Source organism: Phoca vitulina, unplaced genomic scaffold (genome assembly GCF_004348235.1).
Source record: "Phoca vitulina isolate PV1807 unplaced genomic scaffold, GSC_HSeal_1.0 scaffold34, whole genome shotgun sequence".
NCBI classification, from domain to species: domain Eukaryota; kingdom Metazoa; phylum Chordata; class Mammalia; order Carnivora; family Phocidae; genus Phoca; species Phoca vitulina.
The window spans coordinates 9,851,125-9,860,805 of record NW_022589737.1 but is presented as its reverse complement, the minus strand read 5'-3'; the positions used below and the strand labels follow the sequence as shown (position 1 = coordinate 9,860,805).

General features: G+C 43.5%; 1 long non-coding RNA gene across 1 annotated transcript; it reads right to left on the bottom strand.

The window, feature by feature from the left end:
- Positions 1-1,461: 1,461 nt before the first annotated feature.
- LOC116645755 lies at positions 1,462-9,053 on the bottom strand. Its single transcript, XR_004302025.1, has 4 exons — positions 8,989-9,053; positions 8,439-8,565; positions 3,606-3,757; positions 1,462-1,646 (listed from the first exon to the last, which is right to left on the bottom strand). It is a non-coding gene; the product is annotated as an uncharacterized LOC116645755 (long non-coding RNA).
- Between the last annotated feature and the right edge of the window lie 628 nt (positions 9,054-9,681).

Here is a 9,681-nt window from a genome sequence, read left to right as displayed (position 1 = left end):
GGGGGAGTCTGCTTCTCTCTCTCCCTCTGCCCCTCCCCTCACTCGTGTGTTCTCTCTCTCTCATAAATAAATAAAATTTTAAAAAAGAGAGAGAGAGAGAGAAAGGGAAAAGAAAAGCCAACCTTCTTCTCACCTTCTGGAACAGACACATGGTGAATTTTGGCCCTGATACAGAGCCCACTGGTGCAGTGTGGATTGAGCTAATAAGAGCAAGAGCGTGGCTTAAATCCATACCTGACGCTCACTGTCTGTTACTTCAGGCAAGACCTTTAACCCTTTGAGTCTCAGGCTCCATAGCCATAAATGTAACAATAATATCACACAGTTGTTATGAGGATTAAAGAGGAAATGAATGTGAGGAACTTGATACTGATAAGCCCCGGGGATATGTGAGCGAGGACAGTGCACAGAGAATGAAGTCCTACTATTGTGGGGGCATGCATTCTTCCACTATAAGCTCCTTATTTCATCCGTCATCAAGATATTGGTGAGCTATGGCTCCTTCTCCCCAAATCCAGGAAATCAGGGCCTATGAAAATGCTATTTCTAGACACAGGCATATACAGTGTCTTCTACTGCAACTTCTCTCGCCATCCACCCCAACCTCCCCTCCTACCCAAGCAGGTCCAGCAGGACTGGTAGCAAGGTTGGGAAACCAAAGAGCCTCACAGTGCACTTCTGGCCTCCACCATTGTCCCCTACCAGGAGCTTCTAGGATTATACCCCAGACATGTGGAAAAGCTTTGAGCCAGCCTTGTTCAATTTGATATTTAGGTGCTTCCCTCTTGTGCTCTTAGAACATTTCTCTTTCATAAGTAAAGTGGTACAGTTTTCAAATCCAGAAGGAATGATCCCTGACTCCACTGGTAAGCTCCCAGGAGTTTAAGAAATCAGTTGACAATTTCCTGTTGTCAAGTTGTTCTAACAGCATGAATGCTTCCAACATAGAATCTCCCTGGTGTGAACTGGCCTGAAAGCTTTTATGCCATTCTTTTGCAAGGATGATGAGAAGCTTTTCTGTGAAAGAGAGAGAGCCGCTGCTCATTCACAACCTTGCTCCAGGCATAAACTCTGTAATCTGGAAGGGCAAGGCAGCCTAACACTTGAAGCAAAAGATCTTTGAGAAAAGGTTTGAAACGCATTGTTCCCATCGTTGACACATCACAGAGTTGATTCCCACCTTGCTCTAGGGGCCACCAATGAATTCTCTTGCAAATGTTCTGCACTGAAAATCATCTCAATCTAGATCTCTTGAGCTAACTCTTATAGGAATCATTAAGATCACAGCTGTGCGAATCTCTGGATTTCATTCTGATGGAGTTTAAACACCATTCACCTTCCAAGGCGCTCCTCTGCTCATAGAATAAGTTCTCTACAGTATGAAATCTATTAGCAAAGTGGGGATGTAAATCTTCAAATGGCTTGAGCCTACTATTAATAATTCTGAATAATCTGGGAATTTTGAGTGCCTACGTTACTCCGCATCGATTGACACTTGTTTGAAAGTGTACCCAGTTGTTATAATCAGGCATGGTAAGGCAAACAAATCAGGAAATTGTTGCCACTGAAAAGATAGTTTGTTACTTACAGTTCCCAAGAGAAAGGCATATGCCATACCACAGAAGGCCACAGGGAAGCACCAGGATCTGTCAGGAATCAGAAGGAGCAAGAGGAAAACAACATGAACAAAGCCTTTATTGTGGTTGTTGGGGGAAGTCATGGGTGAAGCAGGGTGTGCAGCTGAGCAGGCTGGGGACTGGATAGTTTGAGGATTTGGGCAGCTTCTGGGTTATAAAGGTGGTTACTAGTTGTCCAGTACCTGGCCCTGGGGAGATTTAGGGCAGGGGATAGTATCTCAGACTGCAGGAGCCTGATCATAAATAGCAGGCAGGTAGGAGTATGGGCTCCGGATTTGTTGGTTTGAATATCAAAGACATGCACTCAGGCAAGTTGTTTGCTATCTCTAGGAATTAGTTATTAGTTAGGGCCATCCCTCCGCTAGTCACAAGGCTCCAAGTTGTCAAAGCATCATAAAATACAGAAGAAAAAAAAATGATTAATATAACCCTTTGCAATGACTTGTTGTTATTAGGTTATATTTGCATTTGGATTATAAAATATTTTATGAGTAGTATTGGTATTATTATTGCTGTGCACAGTCTTTCTACCTATAGGCTTCTTTTGGGCTCATTACTAACATAATGCTTTATGTGATCAAGAAGAAACCTTAAATTATTCTCTACACAAATCTCACAAGGTGGCCCTGCATCTTGCCAACATTGGGGTTCTCACATTGCAAGATTGAGGTAAAACATGCAGTTCTGCTATGTAAGCAGCCCTGCCCTCAGCAAGCTATTGGTTCTGTTTGGAAAAACTGTGTCTCCATAATACCTGACGCTGCTAGTAAGAAACATACTTTCAACAAACCCATAGTACATTTAGTGCTTTGGGTAAAAAGAAGGAGAAAGGCAACTTTGGGTTCCATGGACCAGGGGAAAAAAGCCAGCCCTCTTCTCTTTGGGCCCTTTATTTTCTTTGCTCCAGAGAACTGGAGGCAAAAGAACCTCCTCAGTGTCTGTATCCCGGGAATCTGGCTGACCAGAAGCATAGTTTTAGCATACCCCAAAGCAGTGTGTTTGACCCTGGAGAACATCTTACCTCGCAAAGCACAACACACTTACTACATTTTTATTATTTCACAAAATAACACTCAACTTTGTACGTTTGTTTTTGTTTCATTTTTAAATGCTGTCTGTAACCTACACACTGATTTTAGAATGAGTAATGGATTTTAACTTGTAATTTGAAAAACTTTTTCTAAAGGAAGCACAATGCTTTCCAGAAGTCTCAACCAGAAGCTGTAGCCAATATCTTACTGATAGTTCTTTTATTTAACTATATTTACCGTTTTAATTAAAAATTCAAACAATATGAATTTTGCCCCCAAAACAGGAGAGAAAAAGATCTTCCACACCTGGAGACACCCACCATTTACTCTTCAATGATATTCCCTCCAGATCATCCCCCTGCATATACATGCACTCATATGCATCTAATTTTCTACAGGTGGTCTCCTACTATACACACTGTTCTGTGCTCTTATTTCATGCAAAATGTCATTCAGGCATTTTTGGTTTGATCACGATTTCTGAGGGTGACAATGTTTTATTGTAAAAATTTGCCATTGTTTGTTCTACTAACTCACTATTGGTGGGCATTCTGGTGATTTCCAATGTTTTGTGATAATAGTTAATACTTTTATGAATATCTTTGAGTACATACCTTTCTGCAATGTGGTAATTCTGTACTTATAGTAAACCTAAAAGTAGATTTGTTTCAAAGGGTAAACATATAAATTTGATGCATATTACCAAATTACCCCCAAAACATCACAATAACCCCTACTAATAAGACTGTCCAAGTCTTCACAACATTTCTAACATTGGGCTTTGTCCAACTCTAAATTTTTTTCCCAATATGATAATAGAAAAATATCTCATAATTGCTGCTATTTGTATTTATCTAATTTTTAGTGAAGATGAAAACCTTGGCATATGTTTATTGTGCAAATGTATCTCTTCTGTGTCTGTGTGTGTGCAAATTACCTGTTCAAACCTTTCACCCATTCTTCTATTGGGTTGTTCTCCTCCTTGTTCTTGCTGATTTGGAAAAGGCAGTGATGCTCCACGGCTAAGAGTATTGGCTCCATACTGCATAATGTGTAGAGTTGTCAAATCACTATGTTGTGTACCTGAAACTAATATAATATTGTATGTCAACTATACATCAATAATAAAAATGTAAAAACAAAAGACTGGGGACAATATCTCCGCTTTAGCATTTTCATTGTATTTATGAAATTTTTCTGTAATTTTAGCTGTTCTTTATTTTTGACTTATTAACTTAGTGTCTTAATTCATTCAGGCTTTTCTAAAAAAAAAAAAAAAAAGTATCAGATCTAAAGCCAGACTGCCTATGTTCAACCTCACTCCACTTTTCTCAAACTATCTAACCCTGGGCACCCGGGTAGTTGCCCTCTCCATATCTCTGTTTATCTGCAGCCTGGCATAATATTAATATCCCCTTCCCAAAGCTGTTGTGAGGATTATATGAATTAGAGAGTCCAACATAGATAAGATAGTACCTAGCGCATAATAAGCATTCAGTAATATTATGTTAAGAATACGGTAAAATTGGAAATATTTTGACAATCGTGTAGCATGGGCATCAACCAATTAGGGCAAAAATCAGCTGTTGCATCGGAGCAGGATCCTAGAAGCATTAACCTGCAAATTCCTGGATGTTGGAGGGGGACTGGTCCAAGGGGAGCCAGAGACGGGGCATATGTCACTAAAAGGTTCAGGGAAGCAGTTCTTTACCAACTGGTGCGGAAGGCGGGCAGTACCCCGCGTGCAGTTAAGCTGCCCCACCCCTGCCAGTGGGGCTCAGCCAGCAGCCTGCCACCTGTGAAGCAGGAGCCCGCTGGTTTGTCACTTGTCACTCGGCTTCCTCGGTGGTTTGCTAAAGCTCTAAAATTTTGGGTGACCAGAATTATGAATTGTTTCCTTCATGTTTTTGAAAAGCCTTATCCACCCAAAGATTATACATTCACTCACGTTTTCTTCTAGTATTTCCCTAGTCTCTTTTAATATGTTAAATCTTTGAGAGTCAATTTACATTTTCTGTCAATGTTCAGCTTTCTAAACAGACTCATTTATATTGCCAGAAATCATACTCTTCAGGTTGCAATTTAAAATATACATATATATGTGTATACGTAATATAATATGTATTGCATAATACAGTATTATAATATATAGGTATATATGGCATATGAATACATAATGTAACATTCATTCACCAACAATAAAGAATAAAAGGTCTGAATGTTCCACAGTTGCCGGGGCATGTGCCCACCCCCCTGGGGCCCATCAATGAGACCAGCCCATGAGTCACTCTTACAGCTCCCCGCACCCTTCTCAGCACAGTTCCTAAATACACACTTGGGTACTTATTTGATTAATGGTTGTGTCTCCCACACACTTGGGTAAATTCCATGAGGACAAGATGGAATCAGTTTGAGCTCACCATTCTTACCCAGATCTGAAACAGGGAGTCTGAGTATAGTGAGAGCACCACCAATATTTGTTGCTCGACTGAATGAAAAAGGATGAGAGGAGAAATCGAAAGAGAGGGAGAGAGAGAGAAAGAGAGAGCCAGGAGAGGGAGGGAGGGAGGGGGACAGGTGGGGGGGTGGGAAGCACGAGAGAGAAAGAGAGGGAGAGGGAGAGAGGGAGAAAGGACGAAAGAGCAGCTAGCCCTGTTGATACATAGCGCGATAGTTTTGCAGTCTCTGCTTCCCCACATCCAGCCCATCACTGCACAGTGTTTTTACCAGAAACAGGTGCTCAGCACTGGTGGTTGAATTAAATTGGATATAGATGAATCAAAGGGGGTTGTTTGGCTCCCTGATCCCAAAGCACAGAAGCACTCTATGAGGACCTCACATGCAGTCTCAAAGTCTAGTTATTTCTCTCATCAGACTAGAAACTCTTAGAAAACAAGGGCCATTTATTATGGACTGTTATATCCCCATCCTCCTTAGCTGACTTGGAGCTCAGAAGATGTTTGGTAAATGATAAAAGAACCCTGGGGCTCCCCAACCTGAGCCTCAGGCAGCAGGGCATCCAGAAACCCCAGCTTAGGGCCCCAGCTGTAGGGAGATGGCTCTCCCACAAGGTTTTGGCATCTGCAGCCCGGCTCCAGTCTCATCACCCACGCCTCAATCCACACTAGCTATAGTTATTGGATGTGTAAATTACCATCAATGGAGTGACAAAGACTCAATTAAAGAAGCAGATCTGAAGTCAAAGCTGTCACCTCTGGGAATTCAGATCTGACAAAGATGACAATATCAGCCGTCTGCAGGGCAAGCACTCCAGAGCTAAGCTCTTGCAGGGGTCCCTTCCCTCAGCTGACTGCTATCTCCTTCCTCGCTGCTTATGGCACCTGCACAGGGGCCAGCCCTGCTGGACTTTGCCTACTTCATGCCCTGGCCCAGGCTGTGAGGAGGGGCCAGGAGCAAGAGGAAAGTCCTTTGTTTTAGCTGCCATGCTCCAGGCCCTCTGTAAAAGTGTGTTCTAAGGGGGAGACCTGGAGAACACTTGGCTGAGCTCTCACATCCAGGGCAACGCAACCTCCTGAATGAGGAGGCCCTGGGGCGATCCCTGCTCCCCTCTGCTGCACACTTCGCTGCTTGTCAGCACTGGGCAGGGCACTAAAAACAAAAGAGTGAACAAGTCATGGGCCCAGTAGCAAGCTGGCCACCCCTCACTGGTGTTGACCCCAGGGTGACTGACATGCAGTCCCCCACTTCTCCCTGCTTCCATTCCTTACTCATAATATGGGACATTTTCCAAGAAAAGGCAGTGAAAGAACCAAGGATTTGGGGTTTCAATACTCACCCACTACTGGCTACCCCTGAGGGGCCTCAGGCAATGGTCACCTCGCACCTTGGGCCCTCCTTTGGATTCCTTGTTTCTCCCATTCCATCCAGAGAGGGTCAAGACCCTCACTCCCTGCTCAAATGTCTTCCAAGGATCCCCATTGCTCTCAAAGTACAATTTTTCTAGCCTGGCATTTCAAAACCTTCGCCCTCTCTCAGTTCCCAAAAGAAATTTTAGCCTCATTGCCCCATCCAGCCCTCTCTGTCCCCTATATACCACCACAGCAGACCACTTGCCCTTCCCCGTAAATAATACTCGAAATTCCTGTCAGATTTAATTGCCCCTTTCACATGTGATCCCACAGCAATTTTTACCTCTACTCTTCTTTTATTATTTTTACATTTCACATTTTCATATTTTATATTACTATATTGTATTTTGCCCATTGGATTATGTGCTCTCAGAGAGCATTCCTTACACAACGTAGCTCAGAGATATGTATGTATTATATATTCGGCGAATGCTTCTTGAGTGGATGAATAAATACATAAATAAATGAATGAATAAACCTACATTGCCCGTGTCTGTAAAAAGTGGACTACAATGAATGTCACAGTGATAATGTGAGAAGTGATTGTGACATACTGAATAAGATTGCTTTGCAGTTTGCAAATAATGATTCAAATGGATGATTCCTGAAGTTGTCATTACAACGTCCCTCCCTCTCTCTGTTCTCTGGCAGCAAGGACGGTGGGAAGGCACAGCTATGGAGACCTTAGGAGGAAAGAAGCCACGGGAAACCCAGGTGTTCTGTCTCACTGATGCAGTGGTTTTGGTTTTGGTTTTTCAAACCTGAATAATTGTTGTTCCCTGAGGTCACTGTCTCTTCCTGGATCTTACCACTCACTGAGTCCTCCTCCATGTCCAGGGATGCCCGGAAAATAGGCTAGAGAGCGGAAGAAGAGACCCAGGAGGAAGACTTAACTAGAATGAGGCACGGGCTCCACCCATGACCCTGCTTGGGGAGAGAAGAGGCTTATAGGACATGATGCAGGCACCACAGCCCACAGGGATAGACTGCCCTTCCCCCGCAGACCCCAACAGAAGGGCTCTCTATCCCCCAGGCTTCCCGCCTGCTGGCGTTGTCTTCCAAAGCCCCTCTAGCCTATATAAACAGATACTGAAAAAGGAGGGACCATATAAATAAATGGAGCAGACAGGACCAGTAGAGCTTGAACTCATCAAAGATGTAAAGAAAATTCCTGATATGAGGTGAAGGAGTTATGCTGAAGGCTGGAACTGATGGACCACCAGGCTAGGAAAACCAGACCTTGTGGTGCCTCTCTTCACAATAAAGACAACAGAAGCCTTTCCTTAGATGGGGAATGTTCATCCTCTGCGTCTGGGCTGGGGACACCTGCTCTTCCCAGAAACCTCTGGGAACACAGCCGAATAGGAGCTAGAGTATAGGGGGAAGTCGCCACCCCAGCCCTGGGGAGTCCCTTGTCTATATGGGGATGTGGACGATGTGGACGTGAGAGGAAACACAACACTCACAGAGACAATTAAATAACCATTCAGGGGTCTAGTAGACACTACCAAGCCTTAGTAAAAAGAGTCAGGGTCATTTTGGCTTCATTTACCATGACCCTCCCCTCTCAGGTTACATCAGATTAAGTTTCACTGATAAACATTTATGAAATCAAATGTGTCTTACAATTAAGATCCAGAGAAACTTGCTAGAGAGCAAGTAGAGAAGTAAGTCTGAACAAAGGTGTTTTTGCACGTTTGTAGGAAGTATAAAAAGAATACAAAGTATCCATTCAACAGAAGTTTCAATTGGTTATTTCCTTTGGTGGTATCACATAAGTAGAGTTTTCTCTTTTATGTGAATCAGTAATTTTCACCAAAAATGTCTTCAGAAAGACAACCCCATGACAGAGCATTGGAAAGAAAAGTAATCATGCATCCTGGAGACTGCCATTCATTTACCTGTGGTGTAATGACAGGCACCTGAAGCTGCCCAGCTTCCAACATAGACGGCAGCATCCTCAAACCTGGGAAGGGATGGACCACAGAACACGTCTTGAAGGACTATCACTCAGGAGCAGAACAGCATCTGTCAAAAGTGTTAAGACTCATTTTTGAGACAGGCTGTTTCACTTCCAGCAATACATAAGTCAATATAGAAAAAAAAAGAAAAAAGAAAAACTGAGTTCAATCAAATAGCAAAAGCAGAAGAAATCACGGTATTTTTCAATATTCTTGAAATTACATTGGCAATCCTAAAGTGCTCCAGGGGTCTGCATCAAGCATATCCTGAGGAACACAGTGGCCATTGTGAGGCTCTGCAGAACGGTCAACACAGCTCCCATGGTGAAGAACGTTTCCGTTCCAAATGTAATGAAGGCAAACCCAAACATTAATCCCAGTCCTTCCTGAAGAAGCATACAGTAGCTTAGATAAATGCATAGTCAAAAATAATCGGGCAGACATTTAATGTCCATATCCTCCTACAATGCAAGCAGATGGCATGTCTTACCCTAAGGAGTTTCCTTAGATCCAAGAAAATACAGTATAGCATTTGAGGATTGACTGTGGACCAGGCACTGTGTGAGGCACCAGGACCAGCCATGGTTCTTGACCTCAAGAGTCTCCCAGGCCTATGAAGAGACAGGTGCATTAACAGGTCATCTGAGATACTTAGAGGGTCCTTCAGGAGCACCCAGCTGGGACTGCAGTGTAAGTATCCACAGAAGCTCATGTCAAGCCAAGCTTGGAAGTCAAGGAGTTGGCCAAGGCAAGGGGATAAGAGGATTACAGGCAGAGGAAACAGGAGATGCAAACATCCAAGGAAGAGAGAGTGCAGTGCTTTAGGGTAAGTTTCGTTTGTCTGGAAGCCTGGGGAGCAGGGCAGAGGGGAATGACATTGGAACAGTAAGTGGAGTTCAGATCATGAAGACCCAGAAAGTTGCATGGCACTTTATCCTGCAGGCAGTGGGAAGTCCTTGAAGGATTAGAGCAGAGGGATAATGGGCATAGATTCACAAACTTAACAAGAGCTCAGGGGTCAGTGAGGAGGCTGCTTCTACAGACAGGTGAGAAATGATAGTGGAACCACAGTGGTGATACCAGGGCTGGAGAAAAGAGTGTGGGCTTGAGGGAGGTAAAATCTGTCATCACTGGAGCTTGATGGGGTATGGGGGGGACAGTGGTGATATGTGCTCTTGGGGAA